At 36.5% G+C, this 20,979-nt stretch overlaps 1 protein-coding gene across 11 annotated transcripts in view; it reads left to right on the plus strand.

The window, feature by feature from the left end:
- EVI5 (ecotropic viral integration site 5) overlaps positions 1-20,979 on the plus strand; it is a 267,245-nt gene that overhangs the window by 204,219 nt on the left and 42,047 nt on the right. The gene's annotated exons all lie outside the window — the stretch shown is intronic.

Consider the following 20,979-nt stretch of genomic DNA (forward strand, 5'->3'; position numbering starts at 1 on the left):
CAGAATTCTGTTCTGACATAGAATGAGGGAACTAGGGTTAAATCTGTGCTCAGATCAGTATGCAGTTTTGACAGAAGATGGAGGGAAATGATAAAACCTTACCATTTAACTTTAAAATACTGCATCTTTAAATTACATGAAATTAACATGACATTACTGAATAATGGAGTTTATCATAAAACTTTGTGATCAATTTGTACTTTCAATTTCTAATTTGTTGATAGTTTCACAACAGGTAGAAGTTTATATGCCAGCTCTTAGTTAACAGACTCTTTGGGGGAATGTCCCCCCGCCCCGCCACCGAACAATAGTTTATAGGTTCCATTTTTCTTAAACATTAAAATTTTTAAATTTTTGCTTAAGGACTTTCTCAAACTTATAGACATTTTTAAATTATAAAAATATCCATCCTATAAGCTTATCTAGTCTTAACACTAATTCTTAACAAAGAAAGTTAAGTATATAGACTATTTCACTCAGCTTGCTATTCACTTAAGGATTATGAAATACTGTTTAAAAATACTTTTACTGTATTTCTCAGAAGTGATTCTTTTTTATCCAACTTCAGTATGCAGTTAAATTTAAAGGGATTAAGTACCCAAAGATTTCAAAGATATTGCTGCACGTAGAAATGAAGGACATCATTCAGTTCCCCAAGACTCCCACATTACATAGGTCTCAGTTAAGAATTACTGAAGGAGGCTTCGACTCTTAAGTACCATAATATCAGTGATCATCTTGGGGTTAAAAAAACCATAATATCAGTGATCGTCTTGTGGTTAATCATTAAAAATTATTTATGTACACCTAGTTTCCAAATCTTGGTTTCTAATACCATTCTTCAATAAAAGGAGACAGAGCCCCTTGAAGAAATTGCTGATTCTAGGACTGGGGCAGGAAGTATACGTGAGAACCTGAAGCATCTTGTAGTGCCAGGAAGTGCTCAAGAAACAAAAGCCAAATAGCCAGCATTAATGGGAGTATTTTAAAGGGCCAGTTGAAAGAGCTCTCAGGGGCCAAAAGCGGAACAATTTGAGTCAAAAAAATTTAAAGTAGTGTTGGATTATAACCCAGTGTATAAACTAAATATACATGTGGTGTAGTGGTTAAGAGCTACGGCTGCTAACCAAGAGGTCGGCAGTTTGAGTCTGCCAGGCGCTCCTTGGAAACTCTATCAGGCAGTTCTGCTCTGTCCTGTAGGGTCGCTATGAGTCGGAATCAACTTGACAGCAGTGGGTTTGGTTTTTTTGGTTATACTGATATAAATAGATGATTGAATAAATTAATAAACCAGAGAGAAGAGACAAATCTTCCATGCTGAAGAATTCCAAATAATTTATGTAGATATTCTGCCCTTAAAGAGGGGAAATATAACTCCCACTCCCTAAGCATAGGACTTAGTGACTTCCCTCCAAAGGGTATAATATGGAAAAGGTGGGAAAGAAATAATTACTTTCCAGTGGAGAAACCTAACAAGCACTACCTCAGCCAGGTGATCAAGGTCAATACCAACAGTTGTAAATCATGCTGATAGTATGTACCCTTGGTATGATGGATGTGATGAGAAAGGCACTGTGCCTCTGTGGTCTTCCTCCAAGTAACTCACAATGCCAATCTTATCCTGAGGAAAACACCAGACAGATTCCAATAGTGGAGCATCCTACAAAATACCTGACCAAACCTGTTGAGTTGAGTTGATTCTGACTTGTAGTGACCCTGTAGAACAGAGCAGAGCTGCCTCATAGGGTTTCCAAGGAATGACTGGTGGATTCGAACTGCCAACCTCTTGATTAGCAACCGAGCTCTTAACCACTGCGTCACGAGGGCTCCAATAATCCAGTGAAGTCGGGGAAAAACATCCATGGTGCCAGACCAGGGAGTGCAGTATTTCGTTCTGTTGTACATAGGGTTGCTGTGAGTCAGAACCAACTCAGTGGCGCCCAACAACAGCAATGCTGAATGAATCCTGGAACAGAAAAGGACTTTAGGCAAAAGCTAAGGAAATCTGAATAAACTATGGAGTTTAGTTAATGATAAAAAAAAATAGCATATCAAAATCAGCTTATTAATTGTAATAGATGTGTCATACTAATGTAAGATGTTAATAACAGGGGTTATGGGTACAGGATGTACGGAAATATACTATCTTCTCAATTTGTTATAAATCTAAAACTATTCTAAAAAAATTAAGTATATTATTTAAAAAAATAGTTCATATAATTCTGTGGTTTTTAGGAGCCCTGGAATTATGTATAATTTTAAGTATTTGTTAACAAAATTGATTAGCTCCCAGTTAAACCACAATTTATAAGAAACATTTTTATAGCTTTTGGACCTCATGTAAATGCTGTGACTTTGCATGCATGCATTTATTGAGTCCTATAGAAATAGCAAGGTCCCTGGGTGTCACAGCCGTTTTGTGCATGGCTCATAACTAAAGGTCTGGCAGTTTGAACCCACCCAGAAAAAGTGGAAGAAAAAGTCTGGCGATATGCTTCTATAAATATTACAACCAAGAAAACTCTATGGAGCAGTTCTGGTCTGTAACACATGAGGTCGCCATAAGTTAGAATCGACTCCATGTCATAATACATCAACAGCAATGAGAAACATTAAGTATATTTACGTATGTGGGTGTGTTTCTGTTCCTGTAAAATGGAATTAAATCAATTTTAGTATTGAGAAAATAATCTGATTAATTTTCTCCCTTCCATACCTTTCAGAGAACATTATTAATTTTCTCCATTGCCATCGAGTCAATTCCAACTCATAGTGACCCAAGGATTTACAGGGAGCAGCTGGTGGGTTCGAACTGCTGACATTTTGGTTAGCAGCCAAGTGCTTAATCACTGTGCCACCAGGGCTCTGTTATTTTCTTAAAGGTATTTATATGTACTTTTATCTTTCCTACCTACTAAAACAAATAATATTCAAACCTTTGTGTCCAGGATTTTAAATTACAGGAAACATTTAAAAAACTTTATCAGTAGTATGTGATACGAATATGATTTGTTTTTAGATGTTTCGAATGAGTCACGGTGAAGTCACGGAAAGGCTACCACTTACCGCATTTACTGTTCTGATTTTTTTTTTTTGGGGGGGGCAAAGTACAAATCAGTAATAACTTTCTAAAGAAAAGCTTAGTGGTTGCTATATGTTTCGGTAATGTTATGTTGATTAATCAGGGTGATTACTTACCAACTATCAGCGATTTACTCAAATCATTGAGTTCTCTTCTACTAAAGTTTCAAATGTACTTCTAGTTGGCTTTAGACATTTTGCTTTAATATATGAATTGTAAAATATCAAAATACAACTTAAAAATTGTGCCCATGCTGCAAGGTAATATGGTTGCCCCTGTGGCTGTTGAACACAGTTTCATAATATAGTCTTGAAAAAAAGTGTTATTTAACCTTTAAAACAGTCAGGAGATTACTTTTTTTAATTGTCTGCAAAATGTTTTGACTTTTACAGCAGAGAGAGCATGGATATTTCTTTATGTAGCATAATCTATTTGTTAGATTTGTCGTCTATGGGTGCAGAATAAAATATTTTAAAAATATAAGCTTTACACTTGCATTTGAGACTAAGCAACGTGCATTGTGTCATGACCCTTCAATTACCACAAACCTTCTGTAATACTACTCCCAGAGAAAAACCCACATCCTATGTATAACCTTAGATTTATTTTGAAATCTCTATGAAGAGAGCACAGAGAGATTACTAATTGTTTCTGTTATTTCCTTTAAGGGAGTGATGTCTATTTGTAAACCATGTTTTTAATTTTAATTTTCCAGGCTTAAAATGTTAAAGTATGTTAAGTAGTGATTTCCTATAAAAAAAAAAATAGTTACCATGTAAAAATTTAATAACTAATTACCGTTTCCAGCTAGAATTGGGTAGTGTGTTAGATACCTGTACCCAAAACCAAACCAAACTCTTTGCCGTTGAGTTGATTCCGACTCACAGCGGCCCTGTAGGACAGAGTAGAACTGTCCCATAGGGTTTCCAAGAAACGGCTAGTAGATTCAAACTGCAGACCTTTTGGTTAGCTGCTGAGCTCTTAACCACTGTGCCACCAGGGCTCCTAGACACCTATAGAACTTTCAGAAAAGGAGAAGGCAATGATGCTTCCAACAACCAGTGTCTCTGAACTAATACTACTGGCCAGTATGATCACTAGTAAACAGTTGCAAATTAAAATGATGTTAAGCCCCATTTTTTTTACAATCAAATTGGTTTAAAATTTTTTTTTTAGGGTCAGTTAAATAGAATGTTGGTATGGAAGTGTGGGGAAATTGGCACACTCATCTACTGTTAGTAATAAAAAAACCAGTAGAAATGTAAATTGGTATAGCCTTTTCAGAGAACAGTTTGAGTACATACTCTTTGATCCACACTTCCCCCTTTGGGCATCCGTTCTTCAGAAATCTTCTACACGTGCACAAAGTTTTTGTTTTGTTTTATGAGATATATCAAACATACAGAAAATTGTACATAAAACACTTACATACAGTTTAAAGAATAATTATGAAGCAAACAGTCATGTGTGTAACCACCCAGGTCAAGAAATAAATCAGGGCCCACATCCTAGCTCCAACATTGTTTTTAACATTTAAAAAAGTTGATCAATAGGAGAATGGTTATAACTGTGGTATAGCTGAAATAGTTGGCATCTTTAAGAAAGAATAAAGATTTGCAAGATGTATGAAGTGATAAAACTAAATTACAGACACACACACACACAAAAAAAATCAAACCCACTGCCATCAAGTTGATTCTGACTCGTAGTGACCCTATAGAACAGAGTAGAACTGCCGCATAGGATTTCCAAGGCTGTCAAGATTTACAGAAGTAGATTGCCACATCTTTCTCCTATGGGCGGCTGGTAGGTTCAAATTCTGGGTTCGAACTGCTGATCTTTTGGTTAGCAGCCGAGTGCTTAACCACTGTGCCATCATAATTATATTTGTGTTAAAAAATGATATGTAAGTGTATGTATTATGTGTCTACACATACATATATATATTATATGAATATGTATTTAAAGGCATTGAGAATGCCTACAGTGATCTCCATCCAACCCGTTGACAATATTCCCTCTCAGCTTGGTGCAGAAGAGTAGGGGGTAGAGGTTTACTTTTTACTGTGTGAATTTGCACGATTACCATTGTAACTTCTAACAGAAGTGCCTCAGGACTTCTCTGGCCTTAACGTCCCTGCGTCGTCTGGCTCCTGCCTGCTCCGACCACATCTTACACTACATTGCCCTTCACAGGTTATACTGTGGCAACACCAACCTTTTTGTTTCCCAAACCAAGCTCATTTATTCCTCTGTGAAGGCTTTTCTCTTCCTTTCTTCTGTGTTTAGAATATTGTGCTCCATTATCTTTTCATGAATGGTTCCTTCTCATTATTTAAATCTCAACTTAGAATCCACTACTCACAGATTTTTCCTGACCACTTTTGTAAGGTATGCCCCTCACACTGTCACTGTCTTATCATCACCATTTTATATTCTTTATGGCTCTTATCAGTGTCTGAAATTACCTTCATTTTTTAAATTATCTCGCACACCCATATACACACACTTTAGAACCTTGTTTGTCACGTTTGCTGCCATATGCCTCATTAACAACCTGCGATACACAGATGACACAACCTTGCTTACTGATAAAGGTCAAAGACTACAGCCTTCAGTATGAATTGCACCTCAACTTACAACAAAAATCTTCACAACTGGACCAATAAGCAACATCGTGATAAATGGAGAAAAGATTGAAGTTGTCAAGGATTTTATTTCACTTGGAGCCATAATCAGCACCCATGGAAGCAGCAGTCAAGAACTCAAATGACACATTGTGTGGGGCAAATCCGCTGCAAAAGACCTCTTTAAGGTGTTAAAAAGCAAAGATGTCACTTAAAGGAGTAAGGTGCGCCTGACTCAAGCCATGTGTTTTCAGTCACCTCATATGCATGGGAAAGCTGGACATTGAATAAGGAAGACCAAAGAAGAATTGATGCCTTTGAGTTACGGTGTTGGCAAAGAATATTGAATATACCATGAACTGCCAAAAGAACAAACAAATCTGTCTTGGAAGAACAATAGCCAGAATGCTCCTTATAAGTGAGGGTGGTGAGAGTTTGTTTCACATACTTTGGACATGTTATCAGGAGGGATCAGCCCCTGGAGAAGGACATCATGCTTGCTCAAGTAGAGTGTCAGTGAAAAAGAGGAAGACCATCAACAAGATGGACTGACACAGTAGCTGCAACAATGGGCTGAAGTTTAACAACAATCATGGGGATATTGCAGGACTGGTCAGTGTTTCATTCTGTTGTACATAGGGTCACACTGAGTCGGAACTAACTGGACAGCACCTAACAACAACAACAACATATAACAAGTGTTCTTTTTAATTGAGCACCTGTTATATACCTGGCATATAACAGGTGCTCAGTTAATAATTGCTGATGAATTTTAGGGGGCAGAAGATGGTCATGTGTAAGAGTATGACATTGTTTACTATAAAAACAGGTATCAGGATCTAAGTACTTTGTATGTAAATATTCATTTATTTAAATAAATAAATGTTCCCCCAGAGATAGAATGAAACTGATCCCAGAATTTTCCACCTCAACCGCCTAACAAAATAGTAAATAATAGTTTTGTTTTTTTTAAAAGGCAAAAAAACTTTTCCAATAAAAGCAACCCAAGAGGAAAAGGAGCAATAAACTTTAAAAACTGACAGCTAAGGAAAGAAATAGATATTCTAGAGCAGAGAGGCCTAGAAGGGCTTGGCTTCTAACTTATACTGTCTCTCCATTCACACCCACCCACCAAACTGTATAGGTAAATCAGCAGAATCCAAGAGGATTCATTCATATCCCCAATGTGGAGGGAAAGAAAATGAATAGGTAATCTTCTGAGGAGCCATAGAAACTTCTATAAGGAAGAACCCAGTGAAAGAGATTAGAAAATGAACATCTGACTCTTAAGTGAAAGCCCTGGGGCAACACGCTGAATCCTGAAAGTAGTCCTTAGGTTTGAGGATATATCCCTCAATTAGGAATACAAGATATTTAACAACATTTCAGAAGAGTAAGCAAAACCCGTGTTTAGCCAGATCCTTCCTTTCCTGCACTATTCCCTCAGCTCTAGAAAAGTGAAAACAATCTTGAACTTGGAGGGCAAAGCAAATACGTCTCAAATATGGTGGAAGAGAGTTAATGAGTCATGTAAGAATATATATACATAAGTGTATATATGAATTTGTAGGAGCCACTTAGTCATCTTATGCTAAGGAAGGTACATGAGAAACTTTCGACCGCTGAAGACTGTACCCCCAACCTTGGCTTGCAGTCATACTAAAGAGGGTCCAGGAAAAGATACATGAATAACATAAATTAAGTAACACCGCTTTTAGAAAAGCAATTCGAGCATATATCCTGCTATTTTCTGTCTCTAATCAAAACCATGGTTTATATTACAAGGGTATATGCTGATACAAAGAGCATGAGAGTAAGATTGAGACCTGGCTCCTACCCCTGGCTTTTCCTGACTAGCTATGCTGGTGCCATGGACAGTGAGTCCATTTTGATGGTGTAGTGCTGATGGGACCAGACTGTGCTTAGTTTAAGACACATATGAGGGTAATACACAGGTCAAGAGGCCAAGCATAAAAAGATTTATTACTAGTTTATCAGTCTGATGAATGGCTTCCTAAAAGAAGAAATTGTTCATAAGAATCCAGAGTGTGGAAATAATAGTTCTAGACCATAATAGTCAAGCTGGGAGAAGAGGATCTAAAGAAATAATGGTTGGGGGATAGTAGAATAACAAAAAGATGAGATGATGTTTGCAGAGACCCAGAATTTTTTTAACTGACTCCTCAAAAGTGTTGGTATCCTATCCACAGCACTCCCAACAGGGCTTGTCAGGATCTTAACTCAGCCTAGCATGTAGTGTCTGTCATTAAAATCCAGCTAAAAAAAAAAAAATTTTTTTTTTCCCCGCTGGAAGTAAACCACATATATCACCATGTATCTTTCCTCATAAGGGAAAAAGTGAAACAAAAGCTTGTAACATTCCCAAGCACTGCTCACTAGGTCACCTACTTGGAGTATAACTCTGTGGTATTTAAAAAAAAAAAATCCAAAAAATAAAAATGGAAATGCATCTTTCAGAGAGATGGTAACCCCCATGACATGGAACATGAGAATATTAAAATATGGCAATTTCAGGTATCCAAAAGATGAATCAAGTTTTCTTCAGCTACAGAATTTTCCAGCTGCGTGAGCGTTGCCTCAGGGAACACAATGAAGCTTAATGACAGCTGTTTGATTCTTTTCTGTCATAACAAGTTCTCCCTTTCTTAGAGGCTTCCTTGTAACTAACTCTATGCTTTTCATAGAATTTATGAAATCCTCTACCTAGTCTATAGAATATTTTTGCAAAGAGACAAATAACAAAATGACAGGTTGAAAAGCTTTTGTGTGTATTTAAAGTGATACCAAATATGACAGAGCTGCTTGTACCTCATAAATAAAAAAATTTTTTTCCTTAATTTATGGATTGAAAAATTAAGCCTGTGAGTTAGTCTCCAAATAAGAGGCCAAAAAAAAATCTTAACTACCAGTATTTATTTTTATCTTTTACTGAATCTGTAAACTTAAAATACATATAAATAGTAAATATTTACCAGTGTTACATATAAAATGCTGTCTTCTAGTGCTGCTCCTGTAAATTTGCTGAGCCTTTGGCTTCAGATATTTAAGTTTCTGTGTCCATGGTTTCTATACTTACTCCCTTGACCCAAAAACCAAACCTGTTGGCGTCAAGTAGATTCGGACTTATAGTGACGTTACAGGACACAGTAGAACTGCCCCACAGGGAATGGCTGGTGAATTCAAACTGCCAACATTTTTGGTTAGCAGTCATAGGTCTTCATCACTATGCCACTAGGGCTCCCACTTGACCTAAACAACCCTTAAATATACATTAGATTAGTTTTACTCTGCTTCCTATTTGGTTTGAAAATAAAGGAGTAAAAACCGTATTTGAGGTTTGGTTAGCATGGGAAACTTTTCTATCTCAGTTTAGATAATACACAATCTATAAACTTTAGACTCTACAAAAAAAATTTAACAATGTCATTCAAAACAAAAAAGATAGAGGGACTATCGTAGGGTAAAAGAAGCTAAAGAGATGTAGTAACCACATGTAAGCCATGAACCCTGATTGGATTCTGGGCAGTAATAAAATGCTTTGGGCCCTTTTGGGGAATAGGAACAATATATTTAGTGATATTATGGAGTTACCGTTCATTTACATGTTGTAATTTTTTTTTAATGGTATTAAATTTATTTTTATTATTTGGTTATTTGTGACAATTTCATATTCTTAGGGGATGCAGGCTGAAGTACATAGGAATGGAATGTCAGCATATTTATGTTCAAATGGTTCAGAAAAAAATGTATGTGCATGCACAGGTATACATAGATGAGAGAAAGAAAGCAAATGTGACAAAATGGTAATGCGTGAACATAGGTGAAAGGTACATGGGTGTACTCTTATTTTAGCTGTTCTGTAAATTTGAAAATTAAAGAGTTATGGGGAATTATTGCAAGATGTGAATAATAGTGTTTTTATATTTGCCTGGTCTAGTGTACTTTCTAATACCTCAGTTATGCATCTTGTACATTAATTGGATGTATACTGGCTAAATTCTCTTTCAAAAGAAGAAAGAACTTATAAGCATTGTCTGATTATATAGAGTATCACAAACCCATCGCTTAAAATGAAGCTTTTAGAATCTGCTATCTTCCTGTCAAAGGAAGTGTCCTTCCTGTGGTAAGAGAGGGTAAGTTATAATCAGCATTAAAAACTTAGATAAATAAACAAGAATGTACTCGTAGGCATGCCTGCTAAAATTCCTTTTTGTTTTTCGCGAGGCTAGTTAAATTCATAGGTTTAAACAAGCTTGTCATCCATGTCTCTCTGTGTCACCTCCACAGTGTTTTTTTATAGTATGCACTGGCCCCTACTTTTCTTCAAACACTTGTTAAAAGCAACTTCACATCTTAATCATCTTGGTTTTTCTGCCCTATAATGTGCTGCTTAGAACTGTAGAGAAAATTTTTCACACATTCCCTTTAATCTTCTAGCTTGGTGCACCAATACATTTAATTGTTTAACTTTTTAAATGGTTCGGCCAAGTGTAGTAGATGTAGCTGAAGATAGCTGGCCAAAATGTCCACTTTCTACTGTGACCATATACACACGCTATACAAATACGTAGTCACTTTTTTTTTCCTGTGGACCACGGTATTTATTGATTTTTCAGTGAACTGTAACAGAATATACAATGCATCCTGGGCACATTCCATCTCTACTTCATCCTTCTGATTGTAGCTCCCCATGGTGATGGAGATAAAACAGGTGAATGTGTCTGGCTAAGGTCATTAATAAACCGTCCAGGTAGTTGAACACCAGAATCAACTACTGTTAGTAAAGTATACCTCTACACACATTCATGTGTTATAGTAGAGAACATAGCTTTTTCTCTTTATCAGCCTGTTATCCCAAAATTAGAGTAGAGGATGATTGAGTATTTCCCTTAGTTACTGCCATATTTCCTCATAGATATTGATGCTTTTAAATGTTTAAACAATTATTTTTGCTGGCCCCCAAATCTTTGTTTTTTTTGTCTATTCTTTAGAACAGTTACCTTAGTCTTCAGTCATAGGGGTCATAGGTGTGGAATTTTCTCAGATCCTAAACATTTTATTTAGTTCCTCATCATTCATTACTAAACTTTAAGTAATATTTTCTTTTTGAGAGCTGGGTTAACCAAGAAAGGGATTTGAGTTCAAAACTGAACCCATCTCTGTAGACAGGGAACTGACCAGCTGAAACTAACTTGGAAATAATGTGAAGTGAAACTGATAGCAGAATTGAAAGAAATTAATTTAAGGACCCTTGACAGTTTTCCTCTCTTTTTATTTTTAAATATGTTCACTCTGAAAATGTGGAGTCTATTGGTAAATAAGTTTATGAGTCTTGGTCATTTACCACAGTTACCCTTGTGGAAGTAGTTGAATGAAATATTTATCTTTGTTATATGTAAGATTATACTAAGACTTGCAAAATATTATTTGAGATCCTTAGGAAGGATGGTAAAAAGTACTTTGTAATTGACATATAAGTAGAATTTTGAATTTGTATTAAAAATAGTTTTCAAAGGTGGTTAAAACCACTGCATTTCAAATGTAGGTATCACACTAACTGTGTCATAATCAATTGTGTAGCTTTCAAAATATACTGATTTTCAAGCCTCGTTCTCAGAGATTTAGAATTCAGTAGGTCAGGAGTGGGATCCCGTAATTTATATGTTTACAAAAGTCCCTAAGTGATGTTTGAGAGTAACTGTTTTAAATGCTCCCTGGGTTATGTTGTTTATATTGTTGTATTTATTTGTTTAGCCGTATTTTTTTAAATACCAGGTAGGGTGTTTTTATTGCAGATAATACAAAACCCAGCTCAAACTGGCTTAAGTTTATAATAAAAGGGGTTTATCAATTTATGTAACCAAAAAGGACTAGAATTAAGATATGTTTCAGGAAGAGTTAGGTTTGGGTTCCAACTTGGTATCATAACTTTGATCCAGAAAGCTCTGCCTTTCTCCTCATCATTTTTGTTGTCAGGAGGTTTTCCTCATGGCGCTAAAATGGTTAATGAGAATCTGTACCCCATGATTTCCAGCAGAAGTTCTGAGAGTCACACTATTTGAATAACAATTCAACCAATTTTTGCACAAAATAGATGGGATTATCCTGTTTGGCTTGTTGTTGTTAGGTGCCTGTTGAGTAAGTTCCAACTCATAGCGACCCTATGTACAACAGAAAAAACAGTACCCAGTCCTGCACCATCCTCACAGTCGTTCCTATGTTCCATTCCAGCCTGTTGTTTCAGCCACTGTGTCAGTCGATCTCGTTGAGGGTCTTCCTCTTTTCAGTGACTCTCTGCTTTGCCAAGCATGATGTCCTTCTCCAGGGACTGGTCCCTCCTAATAGCATGTCCAAAGTATGTAAGAGAAGTCTCGCCATCCTTGATTTTAAGGAGCATTCTGGCTGTGCTTCTTGAAGACAGATTTGTTCATTCTTTTGGCTGTCAGTAGAGTATTCAATATTCTTCACCAACATCATAGTTCAAAGGCATCAGTTCTTCTTTGGTCGTCTTTTGCATGCATATGAAGCCATTGAAAATACCATGTCTTAAGTCAGGTGCACCTCAGTCCTCAAAGTGACGTGTGCTTTTTAACACGTTCAAGAGATCTTTTGCAGCAGATTCACCCAGTGCAATGCCTCTGTCTTAGTTCGCTATAGCAGAAATACCACAAGTGGATGTCTTCAACAAAGAGAAATTTATTCTCTCACAGTCTAGCGGGCTACTAGTCCAAATTCAGTGCATCAGCTCCAGGGGAAGGCTTTCTCTGTCTCTGTCTGCTCTGGAGGAAGGTCGTTGTTGTCAATCTGCTCCTAACTCTGCTTTCTTGGTGGTGCTAGGTCCCCACTTCTCTGCTTGCTTCCCTTTCCTTTTATCTCTTATAAGACAAAAGGTGGTGCAGGCCACACCTCAGGGAAACTCCCTTTACGTTGGATCAGGGATGTGACATGAGTGAGGGTATTACATCCTACCCTGATCCTCTTCAGCATAAGCCAGTCTTGCCTCATTAACCACAGGCAGAGATTAGACTTTACAACATAAAGGAAAATTATTCCAATCACAAAATGGAGGACACCCACACAATACTGGGAATCATGGGCTAACCAAGTTGACATATATTTTTGTGGGGGGGACACAGTTCAATCCATGACAGCCTCACTTGATTTCTTGACTGCTGCTTCCCGTAGGAGTTGATTATGGATCTCAGTAAAATGAAATCCTTGACAACTTCAGTCGTTTCTCCATTTATCATGATGTTAGTTGTGGTCCAGTTGTGAGGATTTTTGTTTTCTTTATGTTGAGGTGTAATCCATACTGAGGACTGCAGTCTTTGATGTTCATCAGTAAGTGTTTCAAGTCCTCTTCACATTCAGCAAGCAAGGTTATGTTATCTGCATAATGCAGGTTAATGAGTCTTCCATCAATCCTGATGCCGCGTTCTTCTTCACATAGTCCAGCTTCTCAGATTATTTGCTCAGCAAATAGATTGAAAAAGTATAGTGAAAGGATATAACCTTGACACATACCTTTCCTGATTTTAAATCACAAAGTACTCCCTTGTTCTGTTCAAACAGCTGCCTCCTGACCTATGTATAGGTTCCACGTGAGCACAATTAAGTGTTCTGGAATTCCTGTTCTTCTAAATGTTATCCAAAATTTGTTATGATCCACACAGGCAAATCCCTTTGCATAGTCAATAAAACATAGGTAAACATCTTTCTGATATCCTCTGCTTTCAGCCAAGATCGATCTGACATCAGCAATGATATTCTTTGTTCCATTTCCTTTTCTGAATATGGCTTGAATTTCTAGCAGTTCCTGTCGATGTACTGCTGCAACTGTTTTTGAATTATCTTCAGCAAAATTTTACTTGGGTGTGATATTAATGATTTAAAAAAAAAAACCATTGCTGTATTAATGATACTCAGTAATTTCCACATTCTGTTGGATCACCTTTATTTAGAATGGGCACAAATATGAATCTCTTCCGTTTGGTTGGCTAGGTAGCTGTCTTCCAAACTTCTTGACATAGACAAGAGAGAGTTTCCAGCATTGCATCCATTTGTTGAAACATCTCAATTGGCATTCCATCAATTCCTGGAGCCTTGTTTTTCACCAATTCCTTTAATACAGCTCGGACTTCTTCCTTCAATACCATGGCTGCTTGATTATATACTACCTCCAGAAATGGTTGAATGTCAACCAATTCTTTATATTCTGTGTATTCCTTTCATCTTCTTTTGATGCTTCCTGCATCCTTCAGTGTTTTGCCCATAGAATCCTTCAGTGTTTTGCCCATAGAATCCTTCAGTATCACAACTCGAGGCTTGAATTTTTTCCTCAGTTCTTTCAACTTGAGAAATGCTGACCGTGTTCTTCCCTTTTGGTTTTCTAACTCCAAGTTTGTGCACATTTCATTGTAATACTTTGTCTTCTCAGGCCGCCCTTTGAAATCTTCCGTTCAGCTCTTTTATGTGATTATTTCTTCCTTTTGCTTTAGCTACTCTGCATTCAAGAGCAAGTTTCAGAGTCACTTCTGACGTCCATTTTGGTCTTTTCTTCTTTTCCTGTTTTTTTAATGACCGTTTGCCTTCTTCACATATAGTGTTCTCACTGTCATTCCACGACTTGTCTGATCTTCAGTCATTAATGTTCAATGTGTCAAGTCTCTTCTTGAGATGGTCTCTAAATTCAGGTGGGATATACTCAAAGTTGTATTTTGATTCTCATGGACTTGTTTTAATATTCTTCAGCTTCAACTTGAACTTGCCTATGATCAGTTAATGGTCTGTTCCAGAGACAGCCCCTAGACTTGTTCTGACCGATGATATTGAGCTTTTTCATTGTCTCTTTCCACAGATGTAGTTGATTTAATTCCTGTGTATTGCATCTGGTGAGGTCCACGTGCACTGCGTTTCTATGCAAATAATGAGTGCCTTCTATGTTTGCCAACTGCGCCCTCCCAAAAAATGGCCTTAGCAGCGCTTACAAAAATACTTCACAGTGGGAGGGCAAGGCTGACAAACAAACATAAAAGGCATTATTAATTGCATAAAAATATGATATACTCACCATGTATATTGTTGAAAAAAGGTCCAGTGAATAGGTCATTCATCTTGCAAAATTCTATCATGCAATCTCTGGCATTTTTTCTGTCACCAAACGTGCATTTTCCAACTACTGATCCTTCTTTAGTAGGCTTCGACCCTGCCAATCAAGACCTATCTATGAGGTTAAAAAAAAACAAAAAATCTATGAGGTTAGGAATGGGGATATTTCCAATTGTATGGCCACTACATGGTGGAGGAGAGAAAGGTGATTGAATGGATATTGTGGTAACAACCACAAACTGTACTATAAAATATTATAGAGGTGAACAGTAGCTCAGACTGTCTCAAAATTATATTCTATATTAATGAAGTCGTAATATAATTTTTATGATTTAGTCATACTGCTCTTCAGTTTATTAAACTTCCAATAAAATGTGAATAAGGTAGTAACTATTTCTAGAGCAAAAGGTAGATTTTAAAGGAAGAACCATTAATTAATCTTTGGGAAATGTGTATCTTTTCACTTAGCTAAATGTAGTACCAACAGTGTGAACCACAGCTTGCTTTTTTAGCAGATTGTGGGGGAAGAGAGGAATTGTTTTTTATTGATGTCTTTTTCCTCCTACTATTTTACTATGAAATTTTTTAAACATAAGTTGAAAGAATCATATGATGAACACCCATAAACCTACCACCTCCATTCCACAATTAATACTTTTATATATTTATTTTATTGTCTATTCGGATATTCATGTATTAATCATTTTAGCCATCTTATTTTTTTATACATTTCAAAATAAATTACTGTCACTGTTACACTTTACCCCTAAACACTTCACCATGCATACCATTAACTGGGTTACTGATGACCTTTTGATTAAAGGGCTTATATACAAAGTTTAAGACCTTAGTATGAATCAGATTGTTAGAGACATGATAATAATACTTGATAAAATAATTATTCAAAGCTATCTCTGAGTGAATCATACACTTAAACTTCTTAACAAATGTTACTTTATGCTCTTAATATAAACTTTCACATATTATGTGACAAAAGGTATCTGTTTAACGTCTGTTCAGTGAAATTACAGAATACCAGAATTGTTGATATATTGGACTTCTTTTTCTTTACATTTGTTACTTACCTAATTAGTTTTGCTTAGGAAACCAGTGAACTGGCAATCAGTCGTCGTTATCAGCTAGACCAAAAGAAAACCTCAAGAAAATGCAGGTTCCTGGTAAATTTATTAGTGTAGCTGACATTTTCCCACCTGCTTATCAGAAACAACCATGCGGACACTGCTTGAAAATAGAAAGTTATAAAAATACTTATTAAAAAAATGTAAACGTTAGATAATTGACTCTCAGAAGTAAAATTAAATTGATATCACTTCTTAAAATACTGTAGTTAATTGTATTTTTCTGTACTGTAAATATTGTTATTCAGTGCTTACATTTTTAATGAGGATTCTAAAAACCTTTAAATTCAGATATTTAAATAAGAGCCTACTCTTAGAACATAAAAGTCACAGATTTTCAGATAAAAGGTATTATATACATTTTATTTGATAGCATTTAAGATAAATATCACTTTTTATTCCTACTTTTGGAATATTGGCTATATTCTTTCAAGGCACACTGTTAAATGGCAATACCCAATGCAAAGCTTCCCAACTGGTGTGTCTGTCACATTGGTGTGCCACTGATGTGTGACAAGTGTACTGAGATAGTAATTGTCAAAGTCTTGGGGGTCACCTCTACATCCTGGGGCTGCTTAGTAAATATTTCTTATTCCTCAGCTTACCTAGTGTACCTTATGAGTTTTTACTTTTCTGGGTGTGTGTACACAGACGAGAAACAGTGGCTTAGTGAGCATCATAGTGTGACTTTTTTTTATGTAAGTATTGAGTAGATTAATCCAACATTAAGCTTTATAACGTTTTTTTGAAATCTATAAAGGACAGCTGTAAACAGTTGGGTTTAATCCAATGTATAAAAAGTTTTTGAAATTCTACCTTATTTCTACAATAAATCAGAAATTCAAGGAGCATCTTTATTTTAGTGATAAAATCTAAGAGGATTTCTTTGGAAAGATATTTCCAAGTATCTTTCAGGATTTTTTGTTTATTTTTTAGAAGTTAAAAATGTTCCTTCTTTTTTATTGTAAAATTTCTTAGCTGCCCTGTTTTTCATGAAATAGTCCCTTTCCTCCAAAGAAATCCATATGCTGTAACAAAATTTTTAGCTAAACCCTGGTGAGACCCACCTTTGAAGGATTCATCTTTGGAGTCACTTGGTAGCTTTTTTGGAAAACATAAATAATGATACCTATTCTGCCAACTCTTTTTTTATCATTGCAAGTTTCCCTATAGGAAAGAGTTGGCATTAATTGTTGTTACTGCTCATTCTTGTTGTTTAGTTCCCATTGAGTCTTTTCCAACTCGCCTTCAAACCTAAAGTCTTTCTTCTTTCTTGAACTTCTATCTTATAACATTAGAGCTTACTTTGGACTTTGTTATCTTATTTGCATTGAAAATTTTTTGTTATCCCTCATGACATTATTGCTAGGGGGTGTCAGAAATTCCAAGAACTTTGCCTTCATTGGGTACCAAACTCAAAGATATCTTTCTCCAAACCTCATTCCAACCCACAAACATCTAGCCTCTCCATCTCATCCAAAACAATTTCTTCCTAGTACTGTATTTCATTTGCCATTTAATCAGTCATTTCAAGGAAGAGAATGTGCTGTGATACCAAAATAATACAAAACAAAGCCACCAAACAGTACAGCTGAAATATATATACAAATGAGTGATTCTAATCAAATTAGTCTCCTTTGGAAGTATATTTATTGGCTTACTCATATTTCTGCTGCCATTTTTCATGTCACATATGGATTTGGAGAGTACAGTCTAGAAGAATAATGGTTTCTTTTACATCAGTGAGTATTGTCCTTCTATATACTTATTCTCCCTCCTATGTGCTTCCTTCCCTTCCTTCCTGCTTCACTCACTCATTCACTCCTGCTTGACACCATCCTTTCCTACTCTGAGGATATATAGGACTAAGATAGCAAGCCTAGAGCTAAGTTACTCTTAAGAGGAGAATGATAATGAAATAGACCAAATTTGGGTAGTGGACTCATTAATCTTTATTCTGTAACTCTTTTGTTCTTGTTCTGTGCCTTTGAAATATTTTATTTAAAAAATGGGGTGGTTAAAAATAAGATCCAGACTAAATACATGTACGTAATATTGGACAGCTATGGGTCATTAGCTTAGACATCTTTAATTTCATTTAATTTTCATATTGCAATTCCCATTTAAGTCAGCAGGAGCTGAAATAAATATTGAAGTAAAAACATAAGACTTTGGCAACAAATGTAAGAAAGCTACTCCTGATCCTTTGCATGAATCTCCGTATACTCTTATTTCTCATGTTCAGAATGCTATAATTTAGGGTAAAAAATATATCAGCTATCTCTGTGACTATTAGGCAACCAATTCACTGACTCCTTCATTCAAATTTCCTCATCCATGAAGTTGTTGTTGTTAGTTGTCATCAAGTAGGCTCTGACTCACGGCAGCTTTTTGTATAAACAGAATGAAAACATTTCCAGGTCCTGCACCATCTTCATGCTCATAGGTAGGTTTGAGCCTGTTGCGTGGCTATTGTGTAGTGCCTTCCAGCCTAAGGGACTCATCTCCCAGCACTATATCAAATAATATTCTGTTGTGATACATAAGGTTTTCTTTGGCCAATATTTGGAAGCACATCACCAGGCTTTTCTTCCTAGTGTTTCTTAGTCTGGGAGCTCTGCTGAAACCTTTCTATCATCAGTAACCCTGGTGATATTTGAAATACCAGTGGCATAGCTTCCAGCATCATAGCAACACACAAGCTACCACAGTATAACAAACTGACTGACGGGTGGTGGATCTATGAAGTAAGAATAATAATACTATCTATCACAAAATGTTGTGATAATTACATTTAAAGGACTTAGAACATTGTAAGTGCCATTCTCTCTCCAGCAGGGCCCCACAAGAGAATTAAGCCCTAGAGAAAATGATTTGAGTGACTTGTTTTCTCAGTTCTTCCAAAGGTAGTATATAGTACCATTCTAGATGCATTGGAAGTGAGCTAAATCATTACATACAATGGATGCTTTAGGCATTAGGCTTAATTCCTTTGGGCAGCTTCAATTGAGAAGGGCTGATCAGTGTTCAATAAATGGTTGTTGTTGTTAGGTGTCTTGGAGTTGGTTCTGACTCATAGCAACACCATGCACAACAAAACAAAACACTGCCTGGTCCCGCACCATCTTCACAGTCGTTGCTGTGTTTGAGCCCATTGTTGCAGCCACTATGTCAGTTCATCTTGTTGAAGGTCTCTTCTTTTTTGCTGACCCTCTACCCTACCAAACATGATGCCCTTCTCCAGGGACTGGTCCCTCCTGATAATGCTTCTGAAGTACGTGAGATCAAGTCTCTCCATCCTTGCTTCCAAGGAGTACTCTGGCTGTACTTCTTCCAAGAAGTACGAGAGCAAGCAAGTCTTTGTTCGTTCTTTTGGCAGTCCATGGTGTTTTCAGTATTCTTCACCAATACCATAATTCAAAGACATCAATTCTTCTAATGGCTAATGGTAGCTATTATTATTTTGGTTACAAGTAACAGAAACTCCAATTCAACCTGGTTTAAATAGTAAAGGGATTTTATTCATGTAAATGAAAAATCAGATAGGAAAGATTTTCAAGATGGTTTGACTAGGACTCTGAATTAATATCTACTGTTCTTTGGTTCTGCCCTTCTTAAAGCTAAATTTAAAAAATAAAGAATATATTTTTTCCTTAAACATGGGATTTTGGCTAAAAGTCATAATGTGTCTTTTGAATACATTTAAGAACGCTAGCACATTTAGAATATAACCAAAAAAAAAAAAAAACCCAAACCCAATGCCATCGAGTCAATTCCTCCTACTCACAGCGACCCTATGGGACAGAGTAAATCTGCCCCATGGGGTTTTCAAGGATGTAAGTCTTTATGGAAGCAGACTGCCACGTGTTTGTCCGGCGGAGCCGCTGGCGGTTTGGAACCGATGACCTTTCAGTTAGCAGCCAAGCATTTTAATCACTGTTCCATCAGTGCTCTGTTTGGAAGTAGTAATTGTTAAATTAGACAGTACTTTGCCTAGGTGATTATACATGATATTTCTGTGCTTAAATACGTAAGAAAAGTTTTTAAAGCTATAGTTGCATTTTTATATCTATATAAATGCCGAAATTCCATCAGTCCTGAAAACAGCTTCTCCTAATCCATATTCCAGTAAAATGTTTTTAAGACTAGTTGCCAAAAAAAAAGGGAGGGGGGCTTATAGGGATAACTTGATGAAAGGATTTGAAGAACAGGCTAAAGGCTAGTTAGGGATGCAGTTGAGGTATGTACAAAAGCAGAGATGGTTTAATGCAGAAGAGCAGTCTTGTTGGAATGGTGCTTTGACTCTGCTGTGAAGCTACCCATTCTGCTGCTGGAGCTGTTGTAGTTCTTCCTGCCAAGGGTGTCAGAGGACAGTATGTAAGACGGAAGTGGAGGGCAGGCTCAGCTGCAGTCAGAGGACCTGACCAAATGGTATCCAAGGTCCCTTCTTACTGTGGGTAATAAGATAGCATACGGACCTCCACATTGGAAAATGCTCTGCACAGCATCCCATTATTCTCAAGGTGATTGTATAGGACCTAAAACATTTTAAAACCTACTGTAAAAGGAGCCTGTAAAACTCAGCACTGAAATAACTTTGACAGAACTTCAAAGCTCTTTCAAATCAGAATGTGTATCTTTCTGCTCTCTACCTACTCATATAGAATGATCTTCAAGTTGTATTATTGAGAGATAATAGCAAAGTACAAAACTGTGCACCTTATTTATGGTATGGGTGAAAATATGTGTGTGTGTACACGTGTTTGGTTATATCTGTACGAAATGTCATGGGAAGACTACACTAAAAAATTATTAACAGTGGTTGTCCCCGTGAAAGGGAACTCGGTGGTTGGTGACTGTTGAAAGTAAGCCCCTACTCCTCTGGTATCAAGAGTTGTTCAGTAGTTTCTGTAGATGTCTGTGGATTGCCTAATTGTAAGTAATCTGGAAATATCAATCACAACTTTGTTTTTACTGTTTGGTAGGTTCTTTACCTAAAAAG

This window comes from Loxodonta africana, chromosome 3, assembly GCF_030014295.1.
Source record: "Loxodonta africana isolate mLoxAfr1 chromosome 3, mLoxAfr1.hap2, whole genome shotgun sequence".
NCBI lineage: Eukaryota > Metazoa > Chordata > Mammalia > Proboscidea > Elephantidae > Loxodonta > Loxodonta africana.